Here is a 24,632-nt window from a genome sequence, read left to right as displayed (position 1 = left end):
CGCACCAGGCGCGGAAGTTTTACCAACAAGTCAGCAGGATGAAGCCTTATACACCTCGATGCTCATCCTGCCGAGACAAAGAGGAAAATCTGATTTCCGACAGAATGCGCGATGGGTTGAATACTTTGATGAGCTACTGAACAACCAGAACATCGGCAAGTTGGAGGTCCCGCCAACTGAAGAGGACGGCCACCACCAAGTTTAGGAGAAACAGCCCTTGCAATCCATCGGCTAAAAAATCATAAGTCGCCAGGAGCCGAAGGAATTACAGCCGAATTGGTTAAATATGGAGGCGACCAGTTACACCAAGTGGTTCATCAACTTGTGCTCAAGGTATGGGACAGCGAATCAATGCCTGACGATTGGCAACGAAGCATTATCTGTCTCATACATAAAAAGGGAGATACCACACAGTGCAGCAATTATAGAGGTATCACGTTGCTGAGTACCATTTATAAGATATTCTCCTCTATCTTGCTAGGCCGGATAGCCCCATACGCCCAGAACATCATTGGCCCATACCAAAGAGGCTTCACTCCAGGCAAATCAGCAACAGATCAGATTTTCTCTCTGCGGCAAGCGATGGAAAAACTGTTGGAATATGGACAACAGTTGGACCATCTATTCATCGACTTTAAAGCCGCCTATGATAGCATAGCCAGGGTAAAACTGTACACGGTCATGAGAGAATTCGGTATCCCGACGAAATTAATAGGACTGACTAGGCTGACCCTGACCAATGTGCGAGGACAGATAAAAGCACCAGGATCGCTCTTAAGACCATTCGACAGCTACGATGATAAAATCCGCGCACGGTTGTTGTCAGCCAACAGAGCCTATTTCAGCTTACAAAGACTGTTCCGCTCGAAACGTCTTACCATAGGGTCAAAGCTCTTACTGTACAAGACTATGATCTTGCCAATCCTCATGTATTCCTCGGAGACTTGGGTTCTTAGCAAGAAGAATTGCGAACTCTTGGCCGCGTTCGAGAGAAGAATCCTCCGAAGAATTTTTGGCCCCCTACATGAGGATGGATGATTCCGAAGCCTACACAATGACGAAATCTATGAGCGATACCATGACCGTCTGGTTGTAGATAAAATCCGGCTCAATAAGTTCCGGTGGGCGGGTCACTTAATCCGTATGGATGAGGATGATCCCACCCGGAAAGTCTATAACGGCAATATCTATCTATCTAGCCCGTGCCTAAGATGGAGCGATGGCATAGGCCAGGACGCCAGACAGCTTTTAGGGATATCGAATCGGTGGACCTCGGCGGAAAACCGGGATGTCTGGGGTTCCTTATTAAGGCAGGTCTAGACGGGATACCGGTTGTTGCGCCGTTGATGATGATGATGATGATGATGTGTTAGAGTCCTAGGATATCAAGTGAAGCCGTAAGTGATTTAGATACAATACCTATAGCGGACAATATTACACTACTACAACTACTAACTACAACCACCCGCTCGAGATGCCAAATTTCTTTGATTTCCCAAGCCAGTGGCTCATAGTTCATCTTCTTGTCCACGTATTCTCGTTCAATGGCATTTAATATACGCGGAGCGACCCGTCTTGCCAACAAACAACACGTCAGGCTTGTTTTATGGAATACGGCGATCAGTAATAACCTGCTAGTCCCAATACATACAGTAACGAGAACTCTCAAGTACTTCTTGTGGCTCATATTGGTAAACCGGAACAGTTCCCGTGATCAGCCTATGATTGTATGCCAGATTTTGATGGACCATCTTACATACAGCATCATCCTTGCTCGTGTATTGCACCGATGCCATAACAGTGCAGCGAGAAATGAGAAGGTCCAACGTCTCTAACGCCAAACCAGACATACTGCAGTGGTCGTGCTCCACCCATTCTTTCATTATGAACTTGCGTGGCAACCACGCTGTTCCTAAATGGCAAACATGAATCCCTCCGTCTGAACAATGAGTTCCCAAGCACACAGCCATCGGTTCATCGATCCGCTCTTGGTTCGACTTCACCCACTCAGAGGATTCAAAGATCGATCCTTCAAGTTAAGTGGAGTCAGCCCACAGTTTGCCTTACAGACAGCCGCAAGCAAGGGACTCGCCCGCTTTTTGCTGTAAAAATAAGCGCGTAGCGATTCGACTTGGCGACGATTTTGCGCCGCCATGTCAACCACGCCCCTACTTCCGATGTCACGAGGCAGGTTCATCTACTCCACGGCAGAGTTTGGATGATGCATTCGGAATTTGGACATAGTAGTCCTTATCCGCCGTTTTTCGTCCATGGCAATATTCTGAATGCATACGTCAGTGAAGGGGTGGCGAATACATTCAAGGCGCTTATTTTATTCTTCCCCGAGAGATGCGATGTCAGCACCTATTTCACACGTCCCAGGAATTCGGACAGCAGAGCATCCTTCAGATCACACAACTCGAGCGTGGGTTCCTTGCAGAATTCCTAGATACTTTTAGAAGTCTATCTCGGTCATAGCTTCGATATCGAGGTTACCAATGTTATGTCCGGCATGCGGCTCGTGATGGCCTTTGCGGATGGCTTGATTTCGACACTTCTTTAATCCAAACTAGATCCGTATATCACGGCGTCTACTATTCGCAACACACTTCTAAGGTGGTCATCAGTACCAGCATACAACTTGATATCATCTAAGTGCATCAAGTGTGTCAATTCGCACTTAGCATGTAGGTCATGCCTTATTCCAAAACCATACCCTCTAGCATCATTCAGTAGCCATGAAAGGGAGTTCCGTGCCATACCAATCCAAAGAGGACTCAACGAATTCCCCTGGAAGATGCCTCTCCGTATATGGATAGGCTCTGAGGTATTGGCACCCTCAGATGAAGGCACTGATAAGGTTGTGTGCCACCCTTTCATGACTGACACCAAAAACTTTATTAGTTTGGGATCAATGCGATACAGATGTAAGAGATGCATCATCCATTAGCCAGGAATCCAGGACACTGTCGAAAGCCTTGGCATAATCGATATAGCAACAAAAGAGGTTTCTTTAACCTCTAGTTGCTTGCCCTACAATAGCAGAGTTGATAATGAGTTACTCTTTGCAAACCCTTGATCCAACTCGGCAGCCCTACTGCCCCTCAGGAGAGGGCTGGTGAACAAATAATCGGTCTTGTATCGACGGGGTCCTGCTCCGTATCCCTTTTATGGATAAAGTAGGTAATCCCCCCAGCAGACACATGATCTGATTTATGGTGTCTGCCAACCGACCATGTATACTGGTGATATTTTTGTACAAGAAGTTCTGCACTCCATCTAGACCTGGACCCCTCCAGTTCTTCGTGCTGTTTATGCCTCATCGAATTCCCTCTTCGGTAACATCCTCAAAACTCATGCCGATAATCCATTCAGCTTGCTGGGCGGGTAACCCCCAAAGTTCACCCCAATACTTTTTCGCTTCCGTCACCGAAAACTGTGCTGTCTGGACGCTCTGATAAGATTCATTGAAAGATCTGAAAGATTCCACTGGTTCCTCGCGTAAGTTGCATTCTGGGCAAGTCTGGAATGACTTTTGCCATACCGTCGCAACCGCCTGTATACGACAGAAAGTTTCTCCTTTAGTGCGTCCAGAATTTCAACTATGGGTGTCTCACTGGGGATGGCATTGTTCCTGTAAACTCTCTGTACTTTATTCTTCACCCTTCTGCTGACATTCGCAATGGTTTAAGGTATCGGTGAACTCAAGGAGGTCGGAGAGAGTTTGAAAGGGAGTGATGGATCTCCCTATCATTGTAGGATATACCTTGCTTGCCTGTAACGTAATGACTGCGTCCTTGATACTGCATCCGCCACTTGGGCGAAAATCGTACCTTTACATATGATGTTTACGGTGATAGCTTGCTTCGCAACGTAAATCCAGTGACTTGGATTCAAGAACTGAGACCATCTTATGATTTGACTGAATTTGATGATTTCGCAACTAGAAGGTGCGCCTATTTCAGTTAAAATTGCCATTTCACAATTGTTGATCCTAGCTCCTTTCGATACAGAAGTGGACATGCTTCCTCGGTTGTGATGCTTGCCCAAGGATGCGGGTTCCGTGGACCACAACCGAGGAAGCATGTTGCTTTCCAACTGCTCCCGTCCGCCATTAAGTGAATGGCGGACTTCGGAATCCCTCAATCCTTAAACAAAAATTTTAGTCTAGCCTCGGTCGGCTTAGGCCTGAATTTTATAAGGCGGTTTTGTCAATTCAATACACATGTCGTGTTTTTCAGTTAATATAAGGGAGCAAATACCAACTTGTAACCTCTTGGGTGACGCTGCTCCCAGGGCAAATGTGAGGCAGCTTCTAATGAATTGCCTCTGCCCTTAACGAATCCGCAAGTCATACATTTTGCAGCTTGGGTGCTTGCCCAAGGATGAGGGTTCCATGGACCACGCCCGAGGAAATATATTGCTTTCCAACTGGTCCGGTCCCCCATTAAGTGGATGTCTGCCTTCTGGAAGCCAATTCTTAAAGAAAACTGTTGGTTGTGCTGTCTGGACCCAAGACGCAGTGATGGCGTAGGGAGTAATGGGGCGTAGGAGTCTTTTGAAGATCGACCTCTTCTATATGTTCCAACTAGCGGCAGTCTCTCATGAAATCAGTGTCATGCTGTTTTATCGATTCGTCCGGGGACAATTTACATTCGAAAGGCAGGAAATGTTTCTTGCTATCTCCTTGGAGTTAACCAAGAACTTTGGATCTTTCACGAATGGCAGTTTCACCACAAATCTTCCATCCTGTTCTCTTACAGTATCAGCAAGGAAGTGCTCTTCACATCTTTTTTCCTGTTGAGTAAGACCGGAGCCTGTCTCCAACTTATCCAGTTTCCGGAAGTACTGCACCTTCTCCTGAAGTTCTCCATGTGGTAGTATCAGCAATTTCTTTCCCAATCGTGTTTGACCCACAAAGAGTACCGGCAAATAGCTTTCAACTCCATCTGATTAGGATGATTGAATCCAGGATCTGTAAGCGAAACACTCTGTGGAGTAGGAAATGATACGTTGTCGATGAATTCTGACGGTTGGTGTGTGGTAATCTGGGGTAGAACAAGAGCTTCGGTCCTGGTTGACCTGGTTGTCCCCTTATCGTGGACTGGATTGAAAAATTTACTCTGGATTGATTTCGTTGGGTGCCTTGACTGATTCCTTGTATGTACAATGCCTCGGGAATTTCCTTCAACCCGAGTCGTTTGACGAGGTATTGGGTAATGAAGTTCAATTGAGACTGGGAATTGAGGATAACTCAATACTCAAGTTCATAACCAATCCATTGTTTGCACCTTCATAAGTATTGCGCCAAGTAAGATGCTGTCCCTTTTTTTGCTGGCTTTGGTTGCTAGGGTTGTTCAGTTCATTGGCGTTGCCGATGTAGTTACTGGTGGCTGAGTTGGTGGGAAGGTTGACCGTATGCTCTGATTGGTAGGAGATGATTCCTTGGTTGAAGTACCGTCTATGTATTATAGCTTCTTTACAGTTTAGCGGCCAACCTTTGGCGATTGGCTCAGGAAGGTTTGGCAGAAATATAGCAGATGCATTTCTTTACACACTATGCTTTCCTTATCCTTAGATGAGGTCACTAAGAAAGCCGGTTTCGGCTGTTTCTTATTCATTGTTGTCGAGCCCACTTTGCCCAACGCTTCCAAATTTTGGGATGGTGCAAATTCTTGACTGATGACGTAGATTCGATACTAACAGCCTTTTATTGTCATATCTGCCCTTCACTATGTTCCATGCGTCTAAATAATTTTCACTGGATATTGACAAGTGTTGGATTAGTCGTCGTGCGTCGCCTGATAAATTGCTTATCAAGTAATACATTTTTTGCGCCGATTGCACGATCATGAATCAGTTGAAGGTACAAATTGCGAAAATGAGCCCCCTGCAAATAATCCCTCCCGAAGGTCGGCAGTACAATTTTGGGCAATTGCACTTGTCATTTGATCGGGGCAGTAGGTCGTCGCCTCCGGATGTAGAATTTCTTAGTTGGTCCTGTAAAGAAATTATCGCGTCTTACGTCCAACAGTGCAGTCCTTTCCCAGAGTTCAGGTTGATAGTCAGATGAGGTTCCTTCGCTGGCATGTTGAGGATACTGGGAATCCTGAGTCCTCACCAACTTAGTGACGGACCGGACCACTTGGGAAGCAACTTACTTCCTCTTTTGTAGTCCACGGACTCCTCTTTTTTGAGTTAAACCCAAATTTTCAAAAAAGAACGAAAAAGCTGACTGACGGTTTCGTACAGGGCAGAGGCAACTCATCAGACGCTGCCTCACCTCTGCCCTGGGAGCAGCGTGACCGAAAGTAACGACAGATGGAAATCGCTCCACTTAAATATAATCGCAAGCACGTAATGGGTACGAATTATGTTCAAATGAACTCCATCATAAGTCAGACGTCAGACCTAAACCGGTCCGTCACTAAGTTGGTGCGGACTCAGGATTCCCAGCATCCCCAACAAAAATTTACTTCGGCCTGGTTTAGGTCTGAACTTATGACGGAGTTCACTTGAATATAATTCGTACCCATTACGCGCTTGCGATTATATTCAAGTGGAGTGATTTCTATCTGTCGTTACTTTCGGTCACGTTGCTCCCAGGGTAGAGGTGAGGCAGCGTCTGATGAGTTGCCTCTGCCCTGGACGCAACCGTCAGTCAGCTTTTTCGTTCTTCACTGGCATGTTCCCAGATTGTCTGATCATTCTCTACCAGTACGTCGATGTATTTACGAAGCAAGTTGACTTTTAGTTCATGGAATTCCTTAGAATGTTCGCCGCTAGCCTTCTTCTCAATATTCTCAAGAAAATGCGTCAGCGTCCCCGTTAGCACTTTCTTAGTTCGAACTCTGCGTGCCGTTCAGGGCCATTCGGTCCGGCTGTATTTTGAAACTTGCCCTTAGACGATGTCATCATGATGCCAGCATCTGAAGTCGTTCCTTCCAATTTGCCCTTTATGTCGTTCAATACGAGAATCAGTTTCTCATAAACCTTGCGGACGCCTTCGTAGTAGCAGTTAGCAAAGTACGGATGATCAGGTGCAGTTTCTTTGAATGGACTTAACTGGTCGTGGGTTCTATCAAACTCAGACCAGAATACTTCCGCCAATTCCAACCTCTTGTCAAAGTATTCCCTTGCCTTTCAGGACACTGAATCCTTCTTAAAGTTGATCAGCAACTGTTCCAACTTGCTACCCAAGTCAAATTGTACAGCGTGCAAATTCTCCATTGTGGAGATTTGACGAATACTACACGCGTTGTAGCCATCCAAATATCGGCTTAAGTTTACTAATGACTCTGAAACCGAGGGGTTTCAGCGACCGAATCCGGAACTGTGTTCCCCATCAGTCCTTGAAGCGAACGCGCCGTTGTTTAGGGGTGCACACGGGCTTCAGCCTGGACAGGGAGACCGCCTTTTTGTGTCCACCGATCTCGAGCTGGAAGAAATGTTGTCCTCGCTCGAGAACGCGGTACGGGCCTTCATAAGGAGGCTGCAGCGACTTCCGGACGGCATCCGTCCTGACCAGGACGTGCGTACATGTGTCCAGTTCCTTGGACGCACTGACAGGTGCGGACGAGTGTTGGGTGGAAGGAATGTCCTTGATGCGTCGGAGATTGTCTCTCAGCAGACGCACCAGCCCAACTCTGTGAGACCCGATCTCTTGTCGAAGATCGGATCACTTGGGACTCTCGGGTTCTCCCCATATACCAGGGGCGCGGGGCTGACAGCAAATTCCTCTCGGCGTGTTGTACGTAGGCCGAGTAGGACGAGAGGTAAGACTTGGGTCCAGGAAGGATCGTCGCGTGCCATAATGGCGGCTTTCAGCGTCCGGTGCGAACGTTCTAGAATCCCATTGGATTGTGGGTAGTATGCAGTAGTCCGCTGGCGTTTAAACCCTAGGAGTTTGCCTAACTCCGAGAAAAGGATGGACTCAAATTGCATTCCCTGCTCAGTGATGACCACTGCAGGGACGCCAAAGCGAGGTATCCACTCTCGACAGAGGGCTTTGGCACAAGATTGCGCCGTAATGTCTTTCAGAGGTATTGCCTCAGGCACCCGCGTAAACCTGTCGATGATTGTGAGACAATACCTATAACCGTGCGAGTATCGCAAAGGCCCTACTATGTCGAGGCGTATTGTGTGGAACCGCTTGGTAGTGCGGGGGAATGGGCCCACTTCTTTCCTTACATGCCTGGTGACTTTACACTTTTGGCATGCGATGCACTCTCTGCCCAGGAATTGACATCCTTGTTCATGGAGGGCGAGAAGTATTTATCGGTGACTAACCGATTTGTTGATCTGATGCCTGGATGCGCTAAGTCGTGAACCGCGTGGAACATTTCCCTACGAAAGGTGGCCGGAATGTAAGGCCGAGGTCCCTTTTCCGAGTCTTCGCAGCAGAGAGAGAGGTTCGAGCCGAAGATGGGTAACTCCCGAAATTTATATTTAGGGTTGGATTTGAGGCTCTGAAGTACTGCGTCATCCTCCTGCGCCTTGGCAATAGCCGAGAAGTCTCGTGCACCAATTTTGAAGTTGAAAGAACAACGATGTTTACTTTTACAACACTTCTTTAATATTTACTTAAAACAATGGGACTGACAACTTCAAAAACTTTATACAGAAACGTTTCACTATTTCTACGACTACTATCGCTCGTTATTTTTTTTATTAAACTCCATTTTTTTACTGTGACATCTGACTTTTTTTTCCGTCACCTACTCTGCTCTTCACCCTTGTAGCGAGATCTGAACTGAGCGGAGAGCGCCGGTGACGTCATCTGTCCGCTGGTATTCGCAACATTCGAAATAAATTTCGAATGCCGCGAATCCTGCCGCGTCACAACTCAATCACGTCGGGGTCACCAATGTTTTTATATCGCGATGAAGGGCCTTTCTTTACCGCCTGCACAACCTAGTTCAGTACTAAGATGTGAAGCGTTTCGGATTGCTTACATTGACGTGCTAGGATATGTGCAGTGCTAGGATATGAAGCCTTTAGATACTACTGGTGCAGTACCAGAGTATCCACCATTTTAGGCCATGCTGCTGAGCGAGCACACGTCGAGCCGAATGGACATTCTTATGGCGAAAAAGAGGTCCTAGATGCTCAAAGGGAGTCTGTTTGCCCTCCAGCACGTCCCTTCCTTAATGAGTAAAATTAGTTTTATCAACACCAATAACGTCCCTGATATCAATTAACTTTTAAATGAAATGTGGGACATGGCAATGCAGTTTGTACGTATCCCAACTTATCACTTTTTCCCTATCCCAGGAAAATCAATAAACAAATGAAAGGATCGACCATTTGTCTTCGTAAATAATTAAAGCACTCCTTGACCGTTGCAAAAGCAGCACTAAGTGCTAAGTGGTACTGCGGTCGACGGTCGACATCTCCGATTATCCACACCCTTAAGACAGACCCGTACCGTAACCCCCACTGATCAGCAACAAATGCTTCCGTTTAATAAGTAACCTATGAACTGTATCCCCCTTTCACACGACCTTGTAGTTCAGATGGAATATCAGAAGTATCCTTGAAATTCAAGATATTACGATTCGTATCCTTTTCTTTGCTGTCCATAATGTCTTGGTTACTTCCAAAGGGTACGACTATAAATTATTTCTCGTATTCAAATGAGGATTTCTTGTCACGTCACACATGGTAATTTGTGTGCTAGTTTACACTTGAAATCCGTATCCTTTTATGGGTATCCGTTTCTTCATATCATTTTTCCTCTGGACCTGATCAGGGAGCATGGAGAAAGCAGTGCCAATGGACCGAACGCCTTCGAAATTACTTTGTCTTTAATAATTTTCGAGAATTGTGTTTTCCTACATATCCTTGACTTGGATTTATTTCAGAGTCCTGCTAAGTGGTTGGGCATATGTTGTGTTTGTCATCAGATAGAGGTTGGAGCCCCTGAATTTGAGTTATGAACCCTTGAAATAATTTCTCGGATAGGAAGTTTATGTTAATAAGGGTTGTCAGGACAAATGAAATGCGTAAAGGCTCCAATCTATTTATGTAATTCTGTAGTCGAAAAAAAGGATATCTACAACAAAACTGAGACTAATTAAAGATTTTTCATCCCGAAAACGTAGCTTATCCACATCGAATGGTTGTTCTTAACTGGGACAACTTACTATGTTTGGAAGGTCATCGACGAAACTGCCTGGTCTATTACAACGAATACTGGACATGTCTATAGGTTAAGACGACCACACTAGTCCTTTTCCCGAATGTGAAATGAGATCCACTTGTAGTGACCACAATCCTTTAGTGTCCAACATTATAATATATGCGCATTTTGTGATTTATCAGCTACTGACCACGTGTCGCACAAGGACACATTGACACGAACCAGAAACCCAAGGCGGACGCAAGAAAGCCAACAAGGAACTTCTCGACTTTAAAGAAAACTTTTAGACACTTTAAAATATTGCTATTATAATGTAGTAGCCGGAATACTCCCCATCATCCCCTCTCCACTTCAGCATATTCATTGTTTTCCGGAAAAGTTAGTATCCTCTTTGCCGTACAGAACGGAGTGTTGCCAGACGCTTGAATGGGATGAGACGATGGACTGGGACTCATTTCTTTCACTTTTCCTAAGTGTTTCACGATTATTTTTTTTTGCTCTCGGTTCCTTTTTTACTGTCGTTTTCAAAACGCGCTCTCCATTCTTGGGACTCAGTTGTGGTCTCCTTCCTCACAAGAGCATCATGGTCCAATAATCTGCCTTGCACCGTTATCATCGTTTTGCGGTAGGAACAAATTCATTTATATCAAACAAGAGTCTGGTGGAGAGAGCGCTTTTGCGAGCGATGGACCGACAAGAGAGCGAAGAGGCTCAGGCTTCTGGCCAGGAGTTCGAGTCGTCTTATCCGCACAGGGAAGGACATTTTCGAGTTTTTTCTTTTTTGTCCTGCTTGACTTCCAGTCAGACGTTTTTGTTTTTCGATCTGGTCTTCTTCGTGTCCCTGCTGGCATTATTCCTGATCTAGGTCTTCACGTTCTCGCACTCAACTTATTCAGAAGAAAAGTAATATTTGAAAAAAATACACTTCAACGGTGTTCCCCATGGTTTGTCTATAAATAATTTCGTACGCCAGACATTTCGCTTTTAATTTGACTAACTTTCCTCTTCCGCAGTTTTCTTTGGTTTCTGAAAAATATGCGGATTTACCTTGTGGGTAAAGTGAGGTTTCGAAGGACGAAAGGAGTCGTATCTGAGGATGTTTGGAACCGTTCAAGTTGTATAAGAAACCAGAAATGTGTAATAAAGGTTTCTAGTCTTTGCACTTTGTGCACCCGGCAATCGCTGGATAACAGGACTCAAAAGAAAAACTTGAAGTAAAGAAAAGGAGGAAAGAGGTCAAATATTGGTATACCCTGCACCACCCAAGTCTCATCGCCCCTGGATACAACGTCATGAACATATGAAAACCCCCATTAAAGGAAAAGATAAATCGCCACTCATACAAGGATATATAAATACAAATCCTTGTACTTCTCTTTCATTCCCAACTCTCCATCAATGTCCCCCCGCTCAGGATGATAGTCATACCATGCTATTAGATACGAGTAGAAGCATGACTTTAAATGATTCCTTAAAATGCGTGCACCATATTTCTGTTGTGCTTTGCCACGAAATCTTCTCCACACATCAGTTCACGCACACAAGACATGCCACACGTATTCAAATTTCCAGTCCTTAATGTTTTCTAAGTTACTACGCTTTCTTTCTTGAAATAGAATCCTTGTGAAATCCTGTGTTCATGAAGAACTCACTTGTACTACGCACACATATCCTGTAGGGCAATAAAACTCTCCAGTAATCTCCACTTGGGTATGTTCATTTTTTCAAGGCGCTTAGTCCTTTGTTCGTTAGGTACATCCTGGTCCAGCGTCAGGATATGTGTATTTACCCTCCGAATTTTTTTTTCCCTTTGCCACTCCTCATAGCGTCTGATCCTTACTGTGAGTTCGTCTCATTGTACTTAGGTTGCCTCGTGTAACATTCAAATGTAATTTGCATAATTACAGAAGAGGGGGAAATAACACACATTTTTCATTGCTCCTGGAGCAGGATGTTGTCTATATGTGTTATCTATCTCGTACTCATGAAGTTTACATGTGTAGTGAATTTGAATTTTAGATTCTGGAGAATGGAGAAATGGAAGATAAACTGGAAGTGTTCAAACCAGTAGCGCTGGAGTTAATGGTGCTAAATATTCTCGCATAAAATAGTGAAGCACACTTATCGCACTCTATTTCCCAAATTAAAACGGTTGTAACTCCATAGAACTATACAACTGAAAGATATAACCAGAGAAGAGGCAGTATGGGTTTTGACGACCCCGTTTTATAGTCGATGCAATTGCAATGGTCGCGGAGTTGCTTCGGAATGAGATTGAATTGAAAAATGCTGGACGCTCGTGGAATGTGTTCGACTAACTGGGATTACATTAAGGCGGATTAGATAAACTGTCAATTATGTAAGTCATGGTTACGAATGGTCAAACTAAACCTGGCAGATCAGAAGCCATCATCATCTTCAATAGTGCAACAATTGGTATCCGGTCCAGGCCTGCCTTTGTAAGGAACTCCAGGCATCTCGGTTTTGCATCAAGATCCACCTAAAAGTCGTTTGGACTCTTGGCCTACACCATCGCTCTATCTGAGGCAGGGTCTGCACGTCTCCTTTTTCTACCATAGATATTGCCCTAATAAACTTTCCGGTCAGGATAATCCTCAACCTGGCAATACCAGAGTGGTGACGCCGAATTTAAAAAAGGAAAATTGACGAGCTCAAGGTATGACATAGCTAATAAGGTCCAAGCTACACTTCCACCGAGTATCACGGAAACGACATTCTCGCCTTTAGCAGCAGAAACCAGTTTTACAGAGCTAGTCCACCAATTACGAAGTCAGCTTGCAGAGCTGCGAACGGAGTCCCCATCGGAGAATTCTTCCGAAAGTAACATCAACGCTCTCATTCTCGATCGCATTCACAGCCCATATCCGAAAGTTTTCGTGATCAAGGTATATGCTGGTATCACTGAAGATTTAATGCCAAAGCCCCTAATGGCCCCATTTCATCGTCTTCATGTCGCGTATTTATGTTCGACAAAAATACGAGAACACAATTCCTCATAAACATAGGTGCCTATATGTGCATTTTCCGCGCTCAATATTCAAAGGATCATGTAGAAAGGCACAATTCCAGCTCTCGGCTACCAACGGAATACCAATGGCCACATACAGACCCATACTTGGAGCAGATTTTTTTTAAAACACATTATGGTCTCCTTCAGTACAGTTATCTTCGCGATTCAACAAATCACGTTACCTACCAAGGAGAGATGCCAGAATGTGTAATCCCCACCATCACAACTACTGAAGGAATTCCTTATAACAATATCCTATATGAGTTTCCAGAAATAACTCGCCCGAACGGAACCTGAAAAATAGCGTGTCACCGAAGTAACCATCATGTAGTCGAAACGCCAGGGACACCAGTTGTCTTATACCCCAAACGACTAGCTCCAGACAAACAGAACATCGAGGAAAAGGAATTCAATACCATGATCCAGCTAGGATTGGCGCGTCCATCAAATAGAATGTGGCAAATGATGCCTAAAATGAAAACCCAGTGGAGACCATGCGGAGATTATCGCGCACTCAACGCTGGGACTTCCGCCGATAAGCACCCAGTTCGGAACATCCAAGATTTCGCCCAAAGGCTCTACGGTAAAACTGTCTTTTCAACGATAGACCTGGTAAGAACATTTAGCCAGATCCTGGTAGCTGAAGAAGGCATACCAAAGACTGCCATCACAACACTGTACGGCCTTTACAGTCCAACGATTTAACGACGAGGTTTTGAGAGGTTTGGACTTCAGCTATGCATACACCGATGACATATTAGTCACTTCATCTTCACGCAGAGCATACAAGCCAGTTAAGAACTCTCCTCCAAAGGTTGAATCAATAATGGAGTAGTCTTGAATCCAAGCAAATGCGTTTTTGGTCACTACGAGGTCAGTTTCTTAGGATACCTTGTCTCGAAGGAGGGGACACGTCCGTTACCAATCAAAGTCAAAGCGATCCAAACATATCCGCAGCCAACCAACGTGAAGCAGCTTAGAGCATTCTTGGGTATATTAAATTTTTGCAGAAGGTTCATACCCAGAGCAGCAGCAGTACAGGCACCACTCAACAAGATTGTTCACGTCAAAATTAATGAAAATTCACCAATCAACTGAACCAGCAAATTTACCGCAGTTTTTGAGGCATCCAAAACCGAACTGAAACAGGCGACGCTGCTTGCATATCCAAAATCTGACGCACCTTTTGGCCATTTTCTGACTTCGCAATTGGAGCAGTCCTCCAGCAGCGGATTGATTTTTGCTGGCAACCATTGGGTTTCTTTTCAAGAAAGTTCGGTCCAGCTGGACGTAGATACGGAACGTATGACCGAGAACGACCGGGACATTTGGTTGAGGCACGGGATTTCGCCATCTTTACGGAGGACAAGCCGTTTACCTTTGCCGTCCACACAAATTATATTGAGCAGTGTACCACCAATATCCAGCATGTATCCGGTTGCGACATCAATTATCCATTACATAAAGCTCGTAGCGTCTCAGCCCGGCGGCGAAGAACTCAAAATGCTACAACGAGGAAACACATGTTTTCATCATCATCAACGGCGCAACAACCGGTATCCGGTCTAGGCCTGCCTTAATAAGGAACTCCAGACATCCCGGTTTTGCGCCGAGGTCCACCAATTCGATATCCCCAAAAGCTGTCTGGCGTCCTGACCCACGCCATCGCTCCATCTTAGGCAGGGTCTGCCTCGTCTTCTTTTTCTACCATAGATATTGCCCTTATAGACTTTCCGGGCTGGATCATCCTCATCCATACGGATTAAGTGACCCCCCCCCCCCATTTCGGTGCTGACGTTGCCACCATATATTTTGTCTTGCCCTCATTGATGTGCAGCCCAAGATCTCGCGCCAATTACTGCCTGCTCGATCTGGATGAAGGCAGTTTGTACATCTCGGGTGGTTCTTCCCATGATGTCGATATCGTCAGCATAGGCCAGTAGTTGGGTGGACTTGAAGAGGATCGTACCTCTTGCATTTACCTCAGCATCACGGATCACTTTCTCGAGGGCCAGGTTAAAGAGGACGCATGATAGCGCATCCCCTTGCCGTAGACCGTTGTTGATGTGGAATGGTCTTGAGAGTGATCCTGCTGTTTTTATCTGGCCTCGCATATTGGTCAGGGTCAGCCTAGTCAGTCTTATTAATTTCGTCGGGATACCGAATTCTCTCATGGCCGTGTACAGTTTTACCCTGGCTATGCTATCATAGGCGGCTTTAAAGTCGATGAATAGATGGTGCAACTGTTGTCCATATTCCAACAGTTTTTCCATCGCTTGCCGCAGAGAGAAAATCTGATCTATTGCTGATTTGCCTGGAGTGAAGCCTCTTTGGTATGGGCCAATGATGTTCTGGGCGTATGTGGCTATCCGGCCTAGCAAGATAGTGGAGAATATCTTAGAGATGGTACTCAACAACGTGATACCTCTATAATTGCTGCACTGTGTGATATCTCCCTTTTTATGTATGAGACAGATAATGCCTCGTTGCCAATCGTCAGGCATTGATTCGCTGTCCCATACCTTGAGCACAAGTTGATGAACCACTTGGTGTAACTGGTCGCCTCCATATTTAACCAATTCGGCTGTAATTCCATCGGCTCCTGGCGACTTATGATTTTTTGATGATGATGAATTGCACGGACTGTTTCTCCTAAACTTGGTGGTGGCAATATTTGTCCGTCGTCTTCAGTTGGCGGGACCTCCAACTCGCCGATGTTCTGGTTGTTCAGTAGCTCATCAAAGTACTCAACCCATCGCTCGAATATGCCCATTCTGTCGGAAATCAAATTTCCCTCTTTGTCTCGGCAGGATGAGCATCGAGGTGTATAAGGCTTCATCCTGCTGACTTGTTGGTAAAACTTCCGCGCCTTGTGCGGTTGCTCCCTGTACTTTTCTAGCTCACAGACTTGTTGGTTCTGCTTTTTCCTTTCCTTCCTTTTTCCGTCTGTGAAATCGCTTCTCCGCTCGACGAAGTTCGTGATAAGTCTCTGCGCGTGCCCGCGTTTTTTGAGAATGCAATATTACTCGGTATGCGGCATTCTTCCGTTCCGTTGCTAGCTTACAATCATCGTCAAACCAGTCGTTCCGACTCCTTTTGCGGCTGGGGCCAAGTATGCTCGTGGCCGTATCCATGATAACGTTCTTCAGGTGATTGTGAAGATCATTTGTTGATGCTTCATCTCCAGGTCCTCTGTTGACTGTGGTTATTGCGGCATCCAATTCCCTCTTATAGGTGTCGCGGAGGGTTGTGTTGTGGATGGCTTCAGTGTTCACTCTCACCTGATTGTCAGAGGGGATTCTAGGCGGTATTGTTATTCAAGCTCGGAGCACCATGCCAACGAGATAGTGATCCGAGTCTATATTGGCCCCCCTATATGTTCTGACATTCACCAAGGCTGAGAGGTGGCGGCGTTCGATCAACACGTGGTCAATTTGGTTGAAAGTGGTCCCGTCTGGAGAGGTCCACGTATGTTTGTGGACCGAACATGGTTCCAGGTCATGTTGGGTTGAAAGGCAATGAGGCAGCGGACGAACAAGCCAAGAAAGGAGCAGGAACACTTTTACGCCGGTTGATGGCTATGACATTAAAAAATGATGATTGGAGCAGTCCAGGCTGCTTATTGGGGGATATGAACCCTCCGAATCATAGCGGGGATTCTCACTGGTCACTGCCGACTAAACTATCACCTAGGGAATCTAGGAATATCTACACATACTGCCTGAGTTATGGGTTGTATGCTAAGTTCAATTCTTTTTGCCCAGATTAGCGCCCCATAGGTAATCATTAGCCTTACTATTACAGTGTATATACAAAGTAGCATCTTCGGGGCGCAACCCCATGTTTTTCCTACTAGGCATGTCTTCAGAGCCCTCCTAGCTTTCCAACAAGTGTTTGCGAAATGTGTCTTCCGGAGTAATTTTTGATCTAGCGTAATTTCCAAGTATTTGACCTCTGTTTCTTGTTTTACCAAGTAACCTTCTGGCCCTTAGGTGATCAAACTTACGCTTCCTAGTGGTACTATGGTGTATTTGGCCCTAGCCCCTCCTTCCTGCATCAAGCACCACCATCATATCGGGTATCCTCATATTTTCCCCTACAGATTAAAACAATCTTGTCACCGTAACTCTGGATCTGTATTCCAGTATTTTTAGCTCATCCGAAAGTTCCCCCGCTACCATACTACCCATAAGCAGTGATATTACCCCCGCCCTGTCGACAACAATTTGTAATATTCATGGCAAGAGGACTTGTACCTGTCAGTGGTTCTGTTTCTCTGTCATTTTGTCCATCTAGAAAACCAAGGTTTTACCCAGTCTCTTACGGATCAGGGTATCTTGTATCTCTGTATGCGATGTGTTATTGAATGCTCTTTCGATATCCAACGCACACAGTGCTATTTCTTTTCATTTTTGGTTGATCGTACTACCTGGTAAGCGTGTTGACTCTGATTTCGGGGATTAGTTGTCTATGACCTTCTCTACCGTTTTGAGTACGAAAGATATTAGACAAATTGATCTGAAAAATTTGGAGTGAAAACGATCCATTTTACTCACTATCGAAATAAAGACCACTTTTGCCCGCGTCCATGCTCTTGGTATATATCCCAGGGTTATGCTGCCCTTTACTCCCTATAGAAGAGATTCTAAGATGACTTCTAGGCCTCTCTGGATTAGTGCTGGAAAGATGCCACCTACTCCTTATCCCAGTTTCCGAGCACTCCACTTTTACTAGTTTCCAGTTCTCATTTCTTCCCTTTTTATTCATTGTTGGGGAGCCAGGTAGAATGTTTTCGTCTTCCGCTGTGGGGTAGGACCCCGAGAAATGAGTTCTGAGGAGCAGGTATTCCCTATCCTCCTCATTCTCGGTAAATATCCCATCCACCTTCTTCAAACAGACAAAAGATATTGCCCAGTCTTTGGCTAAAACTTTGCATAGCCTGATTGCTTCTGTGGTTTGTTCGTTCCCTTCACAGAATTTCCTAAATCTGTTCCGTTTTATCTCCCTGATCGCAATCAGCGTATATTTTGTACCTCGGTCTGTCTCCGGTTTGTTTTGCCCGGTTGGAGTGTTTTCGTATCTCTACTCTCATTCTGGCTAGCTTCCTATTCCACCAGGGTACATCCCTTGATGATTTAATTGTCATAGCCAGACAGCTGACCTCATATGCGTCAATGGCAACTTTGAAGAGGCTTTGCACTACTGTTTCTAGCTCCAGTTCGCTCCTGATATCACGGCCCCATTGAAGGTGAGCCTCTTGTCTATTGCTGGGTGTGTTGGAGTTATATATATCTAACTTAATGCTAAGAATAAATTCAAGAAGGTCCTCACCTCTTAGACTGGTGCCGCTACTTCCCCAGACTTCGTGATGTGCGTTGGCATCACAGCCTTTTGCTGGGACAGCCGAGATTTCGTTTCATTCTGCACCACAGTGACTAAAATACCTAGAGTAGGTATACCGTAGTGAATACCCGACACGAATACGATTCCTGAATTATTGTTTGGGATATAGGGGATCCACATTTACATGATGTTGGCCCGGACCAAATGGAGAGCAACTTACTCAACTTACTTAGGCTATAAAGGAGCGTTTTCCACTTGTTTCCAATTTCGGTGACGCTGCTCCAAGGATTGAGGTGAGGCAGCGCCTCTGCCCAAGACGAAACCGTTATTCCTTGGTTTCTACTTTCCAGAATGATTTTCGAGGTTATCAATCACCCAGTTTGCTGCCCTTATAGTCGCATATAGAGGGTGCGGCAGCATAACTTCCTTTTTTCAAAACTCAATAAAAACTATTGTATGCATCGGAAAATATTTATTTATTTTTTATAATGTAGGTGCATGTTTTAAAGATCAAATCTGTTAGGTGACATCCCCCATTCTCCATACATTGCGTAAACCGATTTCTGGCGTTTGTCATGACTCTTGTTAGCATAGCAGGTGTTATGTTGGCAATTTCTTCTTGGATGTTGGTCTTCAAATCTTGTAGGGTTCTTGGACGGTTCACATAAACACGGGATTTCAAAAAACCCCATAGAAAAAAATCACAAGGGAACAGATCGGGAGAGCGTGCCGGCCATTCCAAATCGCCTCTAATTGAGATAAGGCGCTCTGGAAAGTGTTCCCTCAAAACAGCCATCGATGCTCTTGAAGTGTGTGCTGTTGCACCGTCTTATTGGAACCAAGTGTCCTCCAAATCCAAATTTTCTAGCCGTGGGAAAAAAAAATTCTGTAGCATGTTTACATACCGGTCCGAATTCACTGTCACTGTAACCGACCCACACAAATGAAAATGGGCTTCACCGCTAAAAAAAACAATAGCACCCTCGGGAACGACATCAAGAAGAAGCTCACACGCGTTCATCCGAGAATTGAAGTCACGTTCTGAAAGTTCCTGCACTATCGCCATCTTATAGGGATGAAAGTGAAGATCATCACGAAGAATTCTTCTCACAGAACGATCGGATAGTCCAAGAACAAATGCGTGTTTGCGCGCAGAACGCCGTGGCGATCACAACATTGACGCTCTCACTGTTTCAATGTTCTCAGGTGATCTAATGGGCCGAGGGAGTCCAGTTCTTCCTTTTGTCGCACTTGCAGTTTGTCTGAATGTAGTGACCCATGTAACAATTGATTTGCGGTCTGGGACGGGAGCCAACGGGGCTAAATTAAAGCAATTCCGAAATGCACGCTGTGTTGCAATAACCGAACATCCGCTTGAAAAGTAAACCTCAACGACAAAGGCACGCTCCTCACTATTCCAACGCATGATGGCGACTGAAACGTGTCGGGACAAAACTTTACAGTATCCCCTCTTGAATGAGACCACTAGCGCTCCGCTATGACATCAACTAACTGAGTGGCGCGCATTTTAAAAAAGGAAGTTATGCTGCCGCTCCCTGTAGAAAGGCACAATTCGAGCTCTCGGCTACCAACGGAATACCAATGGCCACATACAGAATCGCTAACCTCATACTCAACCTTCGCCTAGAACGTTTCTAGACCCATACTTTCTTTTAAAACACATTATGGTCTCCTTCCAGATCTTCAGCACAGTCATCTTCGCGACTCAACAAATCACGTTACCTACCAAGCAGAGTTGCCAGAATGTTTAATCCCCACCATCACAACTACTGAAGGAATTCCTTATAACAATATCCTATATGAATTTCCAGAAATAACTCGCCCGAACGGAACCTGAAAAATAGCGTGTCAGCGAAGTAGCCATCATGTAGTCGAAACGCCAGGGACACCAGTTGCCTTATACCCCAAACGACTAGTTCCAGACAAACAGAACATCGAGGAAAAGGAATTCAATACCATGATCCAGCTAGGATTGGCGCGTCCATCAAATAGAATGTGGCATATGATGCCTAAAATGAAAACTGAGTGGAGACCATGCGGAGATTATCGCGCACTCAACGCTGGAACTTCCACCGATAAGTACCCAGTTCGGAACATCCAAGATTTCGCCCAAAGGCTCTATGGTAAAACTGTCTTTTCAACGATAGACCTGGTAAGAACATTTAGCCAGATCCTGGTAGCTGAAGAAGGCATACCAAAGACTGCCATCACAACACTGTGCGGCCTTTACAGTCCAACGATTTAACGACGAGGTTTTGAGAGGTTTGAACTTCAGCTATGCATACACCGATGACATATTAGTCACTTCATCTTCACGCAGAGCATGCAAGCCAGTTAAGAACTCTCCTCCAAAGGTTGAATCAATAATGGAGTAGTCGTGAATCCAAGCAAATGCGTTTTTGGTCATTACGAGGTCAGTTTCTTTGGATACCTTGTCTCGAAGGAGGGGACACGTCCGTTACCAATCAAAGTCAAAGCGATCCAATCATATCCGCAGCCAACCAACGTGAAGCAGCTTAGAGCATTCTTGGGTATATTAAATTTTTGCAGAAGGTTCATACCCAGAGCAGCAGTAGTACAGGCACTACTCAACAAGATTGTTCACGGCAAAATTAATGAAAATTCACCAATCAACTGAACCAGCAAATTTACCGCAGTTTTTGAAGCTTCCAAAACCGAACTGAAACAGGCGGCGCTGCTTGCATATCCAAAATCTGACGCACCTTTTGGCCATTTTCTGACTTCGCAATTGGAGCAGTCCTCCAACAGCGGATTAATTTTTGCTGGCAACCATTGGGTTTCTTTTCAAGAAAGTTCGGTCCAGCTGGACGTAAATACGGAGCGTATGACCGAAAACGACCGGGACATTTGCTTGAGGCAAGGGATTTCGCCATCTTTACGGATCACAAGCCGTTTACCTTCGCCGTCCACACAAATTATATTGAGCAATGTACCATCGATATTCAGCATGTATCCGGTTGCGAGAACGTTGTCGCGGACGCATTGAAGAGTTGCAATCAATTATCCATTACGTAAAGCTCGTAGCGTCTCAGCCCGCCGGCGAAGAACTCAAAATGCTACAACGAGGAAACACAGGGTTTCAACTAAAGCAATTCCAGGTTCCGGGGGTCAGCTGGAAGGTATAGTGTGATGCTCACTGTCCACTGGTACCATCTAACCTAACATCACTCATCCATTCCGAAAAATTGTTTTCATCAGCTTACACTACTTATCCGAACCAGGAACAAACGTCACCGTTAAACGGGTAACACAGAGGTATGTTTGGCCATCTGTCAAAACCGATTACATGAACAACGTACATCTGGATCTTATCGTTACTCCTTATTGCACTACTGGCCGAAAATGGTAGACCCTTTCTTACGTTGACCAGAAGTAGCACTAATCCCCGATCAAGGAGCATCACAGTTGCCGGAGTGTCTCTTGACGCATGGATCTCTAGGTTCGGGATACTTCACCATCACCACAAGGAAGGCAGTTTGAATCGCGGTTGTTTCAAGAATTCAGCAACCTGACCGGTGCAACTCACATCAGAACTACAGCACAGTATGTTTTCACCGTCACCTCGAAGCAACAATAAGATGTCATAATAGTCTCTGGACGGAAGCATTGTCTGTCATGCTACTAGGCATTGAGACTGGTTTCCAAATTTTACATGAGAATCAACATGACAGCAAAAGAATCTCCATATTCAAAGACCTGGCAGCAAAAAGACATATCTTCATTCGTAACGATGGTCCAAAGAAAATACTGCAACATCCGTACAAAGGCCCCCACTGGCTGATCAGTAGAACGGATAGGTTCATCAAAGTTGAAGTTGGCGGACGTATCATTACAGTATCCATCGATCGGCTCAAACCCGCTTACGCGATGCCGACTATATCGAAGAGAACCCTATCTCGGACTAACAACAGAAAGCCTCCGTGGTAATGCCTACTCCCGAAAGAGACACCTAAAAAATTGTTCGAGTTCCCGTTCAATCACGTGAACTGGCAGACTCAACGAAATCTGGCAGAGGGGTTATATTTCTTTATCATTACCTGGCATAGCTGGCGTCACGGCACGTTTCAAGCGAAACAGTTTTTGTGAGCTGAAGTAGGTTCAGTTCCTCTTCTTTTTCTTCAGCCTTTGTCCCGTTCACAAGCGGGGTCGGCTCGTCGTGATCGGCTTCGCAATTTGGCTCTATCGAATGCCTGATCTGGGTGCAATCTCGAGGCTTTCAAATCCCCATCCAACGTATCAAGCCAGCTGAAGTAGGTTCAGTTGGCCCCCAACAACCTCTCTTCTTGCCTTCATTAATGTGCAACCAAAGATCTCGCCCTACCAGGTCGATCTGGGTGAAGGTAGACTGTAAACCTCGGGTTGTTTCTCCCGTAATGCCAATATCGTCAGCATGGCCCAGTAGTTGGGTAAACTCGAAGAGGATGGTGCCTCTTCCATTAACATCTGAATCGCGGATCACTTTCTCCCGACCAGATTAAAGAGGACGCATGATAGGTCATACCGATGCATTAGACCGTTATTAATAATGAATAGTCTCGAGAGTGATCCTGCTACTTTTATCTGACCTCGCACATTGATCAGGGTCAGCCTAGTGAATCTTATCCAAATTCTCTCATGGCCGTGTACAGTTTTACTCTAGCTATGCTATCAAGGCGGCCTTGAAGTGGGTGAAAAGATAGTGATCTATAGCTTGCCGCAGAGAGAAAATTTTACCTGTTGCTGATTTTCCTGGAGTTAAACCTCTTTGATATCGGCTGATGATGTGCTGGGCGCGAATAACGGACAAAATGACGTGCATCGGGGGTGTCCGGTAAACAGAGGTTTCACTGAATGTGGTACTCAACAACGTGATACCTCTATAATTGTTGCCCCTTTTTATGTTTGGAAAAGATAATGCCTCGTTGTCGGTCGTCAGGCATTGATTCGCTGTTCTGCCGTGAGCATCAGTTGATAAACTGCTTGGTTTAGTCAGTCGCCTCCATATTTAGCCAATTCGGCTGCAATTTCATCGGCTCCTGACGACTTATGGCTTTTAAATCGACGAATTGTACGGACTATTTTTTCTATGCTTGATGGTGGCAGCATTTGCCCGTCGTCCTCAGTTTGCGGGACCTCTAACTCAGCAATATTTTGGTTGTTGGGCAGTTCATCAAAGTACTCTACCCATCGCTCCAATTTGTCTACACCACCGTGACAAGTGGTAACATGCACCTAATGGATGAGAAGCTGAGCCTAAGAGGTAGAGCGCAACACCGAAACGAACCCCCACCCCACCAAGTCACGAAGTTGGCTAAATTGATCCAAGAGGGAAATGATCATTGGTTTCTGAAAGTGAAAGATAGCTGATGATGTCACGATGATCGGAGGCATCTCCTCCTGTTGAATCTGTACGAAATTCGCAGGAGAAGGCGATGCTGTGCTTACGTCAAGTGCTATCAAAATGAATAGCTAAGCTGGGCGTTGCCATCAGAAAGGATGGTGGTGAAGCTTCGCAGCAGTAGGATTCTCGGCCGATTTCACATAGCGCTTGGAAATGTGTGGCCTATATTTTCCTTACACACACTCAATTCCAAAGCCATCAAAGCACGATCTAAGATCCGTACGTACTTCCATTAAGCCAAGTCAGTATACCGGCGTCCGAAAATCGATGAAGTGCCATCATGTGACCATGAGCCACGCTTGGCCATCGTGGAATGCGCAGTTGATTCAGGTCTTCCATTCCGTTGCGGAACGTATGTCATATTCGTCCCGTGGTATCCGGAAAAGGCAGATTCGAATTCCGGCCTGCGAAAAATAATCGGTGCCATAAATCAAACAGTTAAGCACCTGTCTTTTAGTCAGAGGAGATATCAAGAATAAGAGGCCTTCTCGGAACATGAGGTCACCTGAGGCTGAATCCCATCGATAGCAAACTCGGACAACGAGCCAAAAACGCCAGAGATTGCCTACACCACTGAAATTCCATTAGACTTCCACTTGCGTAGCTGAAAATGCCCCACTGAAAGGATGCGATCGATAAAACGTATTGCCAGGTACTCGGTATCGGGGCTTATTAGAAAGAAGGTCATCGACGTA

Source organism: Hermetia illucens, chromosome 4 (assembly GCF_905115235.1).
Source record: "Hermetia illucens chromosome 4, iHerIll2.2.curated.20191125, whole genome shotgun sequence".
Classification (NCBI taxonomy): domain Eukaryota; kingdom Metazoa; phylum Arthropoda; class Insecta; order Diptera; family Stratiomyidae; genus Hermetia; species Hermetia illucens.
This window is presented reverse-complemented; position numbering follows the sequence as displayed.